Genomic DNA, 9,700 nt, shown 5'->3' on the forward strand with positions numbered 1-9,700 from the left:
CCCCCTCCAGTGGTTTCTTTCCTTTGGGTTTGAGAGCCATGGGTTAATAGAGGCAATTAAAATCTCAGCGTTGTTTTGGTCAAATTGAAATCCTAAAACTAAAATTTCCGTTAGGTACTCTAAATTCACGAGCCTTCAAATATAAAAGGAAGATAAGGTAGGAAAAAGGAAAATGATGTGCTGAGGGACTATCAAGGGCCCAGGCACCGTACTGCTGCAGGCGCTTTCTCTCGGGTATAGCTTATCTAGTTCCTGTCACCCAGGACAAAAGATAAAAGAGCAAAGAAGCAGTTAAAATAATACCCTCCCTTTAAAAATTTGTCTGTCTATACTGAGAACTGAAATGCTTAAAATCAAATTCTGCAGGCAGTCTGGCATGGCTACACTGTAATCCCAGCTACTCGGGAGGCTGAGGAGGGAGGTTAGCCTGAGCCGGGGAAGCGGAGCTTGCAATGATCGGAGATCGCGCCACTGCACTCTAGCCTGGGCAACAGAACAAGCCCCTGTCTTAAAAACAAAACAAAATCTTCAGGGCAGGCTTAAAAAAAATCTCCCTAGGGGAATAACAATTACCTGCCTTCTATAATCATGCATGTATTGTTACAATAAATGTTACAAAGTTGGTTACGAGATGTTCATGTTTTTAAACTGAGTTATTGTCATTTTCACTCAGATTCTGCCACAGTAATTCTGAAAGGGTTTAATTGAAAATATTTTCTTTCTCAGTTTACTCGTTTACTCATTCATTCATATAAAAAAATTGCTTAAAATGTCAATCATCGGCTAGACCCCATAACCAAAAGCCAATAACTGCCCTCAAGAATTTTACAATCTAGTGAGGAAGACATGTTTAGACAGGTCATTAAAAAAACACAACCTAACACCAAGCTATGTAGAACTCAGAGAAGCAATTAATTGAAGTTAATCAGTTTTCTGAATTTCAAAGGATGAAAATGATTTGGGACAAAGTGGGGTAAGTTGTTCTAGGAGAAATAAATAAAAAAAAAATAAAGATTCAGAGGCAGGTTCGGGGGTGGGGATTTGGTAATGGATAAAGCTTCTTACCCTGCAGGACAGGGGGCAAAGACAGTGAGATGCATTTGGGGACTTTGAGATTTGTCATTTAGAGCACTGGATGAATGTTAATTTCATTGACTGAACATTGAAAGCAATAGGAGGGCAGGTTGGGAATGGAAGAGATAATGAGTCTTTATGGGATCTGCTTGCAGTATATCTAGGGAGAGAGAGGCAGCCTTAGCTCATAAAAATGCATTGGCAATTGAAAATATACATTTGGGAATTGAGGTAATCGCTGATGGCTGAAGCCCAAAAGGTGGATAAGGATGAGTTACTCTGAAGAATATTTAAAGGGTAGGCAAAGAGGAGATCGTGAAGGTGCCTAAGAACAAGCAGTCAAGAGAAAAAGGAGATGAAGAAAGAGATGGCCTGGAAGCCCAGAGGGTTTTAATCATGTAACATTCGTAGTTACAAAGTTCTATTGTGTGCCAGGCACTATGCTGGGTACTAGAGATGCAAATGAATACGACATAGGGGCTTATAAAGGAATGGAGAAAAACAGAGATATGCAAACAGATCAACTAAAGTGTGTGTGGGGGGTATGTGAGTATGTGTGTGTGAGAGAGAGAAGAGAGAGAGAAAGAAAGAGAGAGAGCAATCTGTGATCCATGTAGGACAGAGGACCATTTCAAGAGAGTGCTGCAGAGCAGTCCCAGAGGATTTGGACTGAAAAGAAGCTACTGAATTGAAGGTCTAGGAGGTCATTGGTAATCTTGGCAAGAGAAGTCATCATAAAAGATAGTGACAAAGTAAGATGAAAAGTGACAAAGTAAGTGAAAAGATGACAGTGAAAAGTAAGATAGTGACAAAGTAAGGTGGGTAAATAAAAATTATATTTTTATTGATGTTTTTCTGATTTTTTTGTCAGCGAATGAAAAGAGAGAGAGAATGGTGACCAGAGGAGGACAGTTCAATTTTTTTCAATAACATTCAGGAACTATCCAATATTTATTGAGTGTCTATTAGGTGCCACGCACCTTAATAGGTCCTATGGATTTGAAATGCCGTCCCTGTCTTAGATCTCACGGTCTACTGGAGGACACAGAGAAGTAAGCAGGCAGTTGCAGTACAATGTAACACTGAGTGCTGTCTGTGTATGATGGTGAGTGGAGACTGCTGTGGGAGACTATAAAAGCATCTAACAGGGATAAGTAGTAGGTTTATGGAATGCCTTCTAGGGTAAGTGAAGCCTGAATTCAGGCCTTTAAGCTGAGGCCTGAATAATGAGCATGGGTGGGGAGCAGTTTCCAGGAAGGAGGTAGTGCCTGTGCAGAGGCTCAAAGGAAGAGAGACCATGTTGCAGAGGGAACTGAAATTAGTTCTGCCTGGCTGCAACTTAGAGTTGGGTACAGTGACAGGGGTTAACAAAGAGCCATTGAAGTTTTAAAGCAGAAGCATGATATATTCAGATTTACATTTTGTAAAGCTCTTCTACTTTATAAAATGGAAGATAGGAGACAGTCTGTTACTCTTTTTTAGACTCATGGTTTGATTATTAAACCCCTGATAGGAGTCATAGTCAAGGCAGGAAACAGATATCATATTCAATGTGTTTAAATGATGAAAGTTTAATGAAAGGACTCTTCACAGAGTTGACAGGGTAAGGGACCCACAGTCTGGTGAGAAGTTGAAAGGAAGAAGGGATAAATATCCTGATTTCTCTCACCTCCTACTTTCTGATCTCTTGGTGGTGCTTCCCATGATCCAAAACCAACCAAGGCCAGAGGGTAGAGGGGCCCTGAACATGCAGTTCATACAGGACAGACTCCTGGGGCACAAAGTAGGGCACTGAAAGGTAGAGAATGGTTGGAGGTAAGGGGATGGAAAGCCACTAGCACACAAAGGATACAGTCAGGGTTCACCATAAGAAGCTGAAACCACTCTGGATGTTTCACAAAAAAAAAAAAAAAGGGATTTCATTCAGGCACTTCACTGCTTCTGAAATCTGTGGAAGGGCTGAAGGGGTTGAGGTCAGCAGACTGTCGAATTCAAAGTCACATGCTTTGTGGTAAACATTACTAGTGTTCACTAGTATCTGGTCCTCCTTCATTTCTGAGCATATGGGAGTTTACAGTTCCCAATTCCCTTGCGGTTAGTGGGGCCTTGTGATGAGGTCTAGCCAATAAAATGTGAGAAGTAACACGTCACTTCCAGGATGAAACAGTGAAAAGCCTTTGAGCAGTTCTCTAGACTACCTCTTCCCTGCCACAATAGTTATAGAGGAGACCTTGGGTTAAGATGTAGCAGCCACAAGATTGAAGCAGCCCAGATTTCTTAAGTCAGCACGTGGAGAGCAACTGCCCACACCTGCAGGAAACATTTTGTCTGTGAGAAAGCAACTTTTATTATATGAAGCCACTGAGATTTTGGGGGATGCTTGTCACTACAGCATAAGTCTAGTTTATTCTGACTAACATACACTGCAGCTGGGATGGGAAGCTGACACTAGAACACTGCTACTGCTGCTGCCACCACCACTGGCTCATACCTTTCAAGACTATGAGGAGTCTGAATGCCACGGGCATGTCATCACACCTTGCTTGCAAGTGACACAGCAGCAAGAAAAGAGCCTCCATTTCACTTGCACCTGTGTTTTCATAAGGAAATTTATTTGGCAGGCCTTATTTGCACCCAAAAATTGAGTGGCAAAGGAGTCTGAGAAATGTAATTTTCAGCTTTCCAACTTCTTCAGATAGGATGGTGGAATGAATGTTGAGGCTAAGTATCTACTCCAGTACTTATAATTCAAGTTTCTTAAAGGCAGGGATGGTTTGCTGATCATCTTTGTATCTTTTCTAAATAGCCCAGTACCTAGTGGGTATTCAATACATGTTTCTTGAAATGATCTGAATTTATAGACCTATCCTAAGTGTGTTAACTCTCAGGTAAAACAACAGAGTGAATAGACATGTGCTAAGACTGCTTACTGCCAGAGGTGTGACAATTCTTACAGGTTTATTCAATTCCCTTGAAAAGCATTTACTACCCCTTAAAAATGCGTACACTCCCCCTTTACCTCTCCCCTACAAAAAGGATATTTAAGTCTCAACCCTCTGGTCTTTCTTTGAGTCTCATATTTGCAGGACTACTCTGTCCATGTGCACTGATAAATTTGTATGCCTTTTCTCCTGTTAATCTGTCTATTGTCAGTCATTTCAGCAAAGCTTCAGAAGGCAGAGGGGAAGCTTTCCCATCAACCTTATACCTGCAATAATTTGGTAAGAAGGTAAGATATCTATGAAACCCATAGTTCTATAAGAGGTTGAAAAATGGAATGTTAGTAGGTTATATTTATGGCTGCATTCAGTAAGATATTGGAAACATAAGATGAACTCATGCAATAATTAGCAGGTTTGCAAGCATAAATTAAAAGGAATATAGAGAGTCCAGAAATTTGGAGCCTCAAGGGATGGGAAAAACTAACTGCTCTATACCTCAAAGAATAGGAAATAAGATTGAAAAAGCTCTTGAGCAACAAGGGCCCATTAAGACTCAGCCGTGAAACAAAGATTATATTTAGGGTGTGGTCTTCACATTTAAGTCTGATGCTCTCAAAGTAGCCTCCTTAAATTGGGAGGAAGAGAGGAGTGAAGAAGCAAAGAAATAATCAGGATTGAGAATTATCTCTAGGAAACCTCAGTGTTTCTGGCATATGGAACTGACCGGAAGCAAAAAGATCAAATACTTTTCAGTTTTTGAAGTACTGTATTGCTAAAGAAATCATGAGCCTGCATTAAAAGTTGTACTCTCCTCAAGAAAGTCACGTTCCTCGACACTCATTTTAAATGTGGGCTTAGAGGAAAAATTTCCAGAGGGCAGAGCCAGGGACCACAGAGGACAACAGATAAGCAGATTCCTCACAGATAATGGAAACAGGGTGTAGCTGAGAAACAGCTCCCACTGCCAGCTCAGAGCCATCACAATGCCTCCCTGCAAAATTTCATTTTTGTGATGGGCCAGGGTCCCACTTTTCCCCCTTTCCTACCTGGAAGTATTTACTATATTTGTTCTATCATTATATATTGTGTGTGAGTGAGGGAAGATATTTTATTAGTTCATAAGCCACAGCTCTAATTGAAATGTTAGACTGGACAATTCTTTACAGTGGGGCTGTCCTGTATATTGTACAAGGTTTAGTAGCCTCCCTGGCCCCTACCCATCAGTTGCCAGTATCATCCCCCTCACTCCCAGTTGTGTTAATCAAAAATATCTTCAGACATTGCCTAATATCTCCTGGGGGACAAAATCATTCTTAGTTGAGAATAACTGGGTTACAGGACGATGTGGAATTATATTCAGATCTGACTGAGAATTCTGTGCATTACATGGAAATCCTGCACTTTGAACTTGATGCAGTGACTGGGTGGATTTTAGATTATCTCATTTGGTGACAATAATGAGTGTATTATTTATTTGGGAAGAAGAGTGAAATGGCTTTTTTTTGGTATCAGATGGATGGACTATGGCATAGATGACTAGGTCATGACCAAACCTGTTTTCTTGAGTACACAGTTCGACTATGTTTTCCAGTTTCCCTTGCAATTAGGTGCTGCTGCAAGACTGAGTTCCAGCCAGTGGAATGTGTGCAACTTCCAGGCCTGGCCCATAAAAACCTCTTGCATATGACCCTTTCACTCTTCTCCCATCTGATAGCTGGATGTTGACGTCAAGGATGATGCTAGACGCCAGATGTGGAAGATAGAAAAGCCTCTACCTGCCTGGGTCCCTATTGGCAATTTATAACCAGGAAATCGATCTGTGAGGTTAAGTGAGAAATTAGCATTTAATTTGCTGTGTGTGATTTTAAACATTACTGTTTTAAAAGATTGTGGAAAAATACATATGACATAAAATTGACCATGTTAACCATTTTTAAGTGCACAGTTCTGTGGCATTAAGTACAGTCACATAGTTGTGCAACCATCACCCCCATCCTTCTCCAGAAGTCTTTTCATCTTGCAAAACTGAGATTCTGTACCCATTTAACAATAACTCCCCATTCCCTGGAAACCACTCTTCTACCTTGCGTCTCTATGAATGGAATCACACAATATTTGTCCTTCTGTAACTGGCTTATTCACTTGAACATTTAATCTTTTAAGCCACTGAAATTTGGGATGTGTTTGTTATAACAGCTAGAATTACATACTGTGTGCCTGGAACAGAGCAGATCCTCAAATAAATGTTTGCTGAGTAAGTGAACATTCAAATATTGTTAATTTGAAACATATGTTTAGGACATTATGTTGTATTTAATTTATAAATTTATATTGTTTTATAATGATGTAAAAGTTATAAGATATTTAATTTTATGCGTAATATACATTTAGGTAACATTATAATTACGATAATTTAAATCAACATCAGGAGTCCATGACTTTTTACACCATACATCATTTATTTTTGGGAAAAACTGCTATATTGGGTTGTTTGAAAAAGCATATATTCTAAGAAAACTGAATCAAGTACTTGCTTTAATTTTCCATTGCCTAAAACCAAACTTGACTAGAGTTGTTGAGGATTCATTATCAGATAATGACCTAGGAGCTTGAATAATTACATTCCCAGCCAAGCAAAAAGTTTTTTAGTTTACATCAAAGGGAATATGACAGTTAAAAAAAAAAACCAGCAACAAAAAAAAGCCTCTCTCTTTGGCCTATGGTTGAATAGGGATGTTATTGATACCTAAATACTGACATTTTATCATCTTGATTACTAGTCTGTCTGACAGGAGAATAAAGGCTTTCAAGGAAAGAACCAGATACTTTCTGAGACACCTCCTTTAATTCTAAAACTTGATCTCTTTCATAACTAGTTCTTTTTCATCTAATTTTCAAATTTCTATGGGAAGATGGCAAATTGCCTTTGTAATTCTTAAAAGCAACACTAGATTATATACTTTTCTATCAGAAACCACAATATTTGTTCTATAACTTCTTTCCAGTCAAGACATATCTAGAGTGGATCAAAAAGTGTTCTTTGAGTAATTGTAATATCCCTAAGAACTCTAGACTGATAGCATGTGGGTGATCTCAACTCCAATTTTGCCCCCCACTTCCTTGCCTCCTTCACATTCTAATGTTAGGATAGCTATGGGGATGACCACTTCCTAACCTCATATAATTATTCCTGTCCCGCCAAGCAGAACTGGATAGCTCTTTCTGGGAAATACTAAATACTAATTTTATAAACACATACATTTATGGAAGTTGTAGAAAATAGGCTCTTTCTCTAAGAAAGAGCATTTTAGAAAATACTGATGCTTTCTAAAACAGTTGCGAAAATCTTTTAAGAATTTAAACCAAACCCACCTTAAATTCCAAATCTGGAAAATCTTAGTAATTTGTTGATTTACTTTGCTTATATAACCTGTACATATGTGTATGTGGAAATGCTTGGGAGGTGTGTATTTTTTTCCAATTAGTCTGGTTCCCATCTCCTTAGAGGTGCACTATATCATGTTTTCTGTCATTGTACTTTTTTCTTTCTTAAGACCAATTTTCTTGCAGTTCTTTGGTACGCACTCAATAGCTGGTGATGTTGTATTAAAATATGGCCTTTGTTTTTAAATTTTAAAAATCCCCTTTGTTTTTTGAAAAAAGTAACTTGTTGATTTGGATCCAAATAATTTTCAAAAATTAATAAACCAAAGAGGAATGCTTTTAAAAAACCAAAGCAAAAAGCACGTTCGACCAGAGCCTATGCTATGCCTTTTCTAAGTAAATGGTCACAAGACCAGAATACTATAATATTTTATTTAGCTAGATACCTGGAAAGTATTTTTTAAATTAGCATTATTTTTTCTTTCTATACCAGAGGTACAGAACTTCCAGGTACATTTTTTTTTACCTGTTATATATATTTTTATCAAACATGCAAATTGATCAAGTAAAATACAAAAATAAAATCATTTCTATGACAATCATAACACAAAGACGATGTTTCCCCTAATATCATACCATAAGCTCATATGGAGCTTTAAGTTAGGGCCACATACAGTTAGAATTCTGAAATGAATCAGAGGTATGACTCAACAACAATGGATATTGATCTAGGAGTTCCCAGTTTTAATCTCAGTTCTGCTTCTGATGGTTTAATTTTGAGCAAGTGACAACTTCCCTGAGCTCATTCTGTTGTGCAAAGTGAGAGAAATACTCTAGATCAACACTGTCCAATAGAACTTTCTGCAATAATGGAAATATTCTCTGCTCTGTCCAATATGGTAGTCACTAGCCACATGTGGTGACTGAACACTTTAAATGCAGTAGGTGTGACTAAATAACTGATTTTTAAATTTTGTTTAATTCTAATTAATTTAAATACCCACATGTGGCTAATGGCTATATTGGATAGCAGAGGCCTAGATTCACTCTCATTCACTCACTTAGCAAGCATTCAAGTGCCTACAATCTGCCAAGCAAGCATCTGGCTAGGTGGGGAAGGTGTGTCATCACAACATCTTTGTCTTCAAGGAGTTAACTTGAAGAAAACTAAGTACTTTGCTAGTACATGTGCTTCAATAAGCATATGCAAAAAGCTGTGCGTACTCATAGAGGAGAGAGCAATAACCAGAAGGTATATCATTTCTAAGGTCCTCTCCAGCTCTAAAATTATGTAACTATAGATATATATGCATCTATATATCCACATATCTATGTATATCTATATCTATGTATATATATTAGATAGATATATACTTAGATAGATCTAAATGGATATATATTCATAAATATATATGGATATACCTCTGTTATCCAATATTCTAATATATAAATATATTTAAATATATAAATATATGAATATATAAATGTAAATATATATTAAAATGTATATAGATATACATATCTTTGTATATCTATATCTATATATTAGATAAATATTTAGATAGATCTAAATATGTATACATAGATATACATATTCATATGTATACATATGAATATGTATATCTATGTATATTTTAATATGTATTTATATTTATATATTCATATATTTAAACATATTTATATATTAAAATATTGGATAGCAGAGGTATTCCAAATATTTATGAATATATATTCATATATAATTATATATTTAAATATATAAATTTATACATCCATATATATTTATATATTTCAATATATAAATTTATACATCCATATATATTTATATATTTCAATATATAAATTTATACATTAAATATATATTTTAATATTTATGTATTTATGTATTTATGAATCTCTATTTATGTACATGATATCTATCTATCTATCTATTTTTAAAATTAGAGAAGGGGGTCTCACTATATCGCCCAGACTGGTCTTGAACTCTGGGCCTCAAGTGATTCTCCTGCCTCAGCCTCCCAAAGTGCTGGGATTAGAGGCATGAACCACTGTGACTGGCCAGCTCTAAAATTATGTGAATTAAACTCAACAAATATTTACTGAGCACCTATTTCTGTGCAGCTGTTTGTCAGCTCAATGTATTGGTACAGGATTATCACTCAGAGGGTAGTAGCTACAAGTACCATCAGCACTCTTGTTGATTGATTGATTCATTCATCCAATATGTGGTGTTTATGAGTGTTTATATACCAAGAACTTCACTAGACACACATGAAAAAAAATGAATTTGATGATGATTT

Source organism: Pan paniscus, chromosome 1 (assembly GCF_029289425.2).
Source record: "Pan paniscus chromosome 1, NHGRI_mPanPan1-v2.0_pri, whole genome shotgun sequence".
Taxonomy (NCBI): domain Eukaryota; kingdom Metazoa; phylum Chordata; class Mammalia; order Primates; family Hominidae; genus Pan; species Pan paniscus.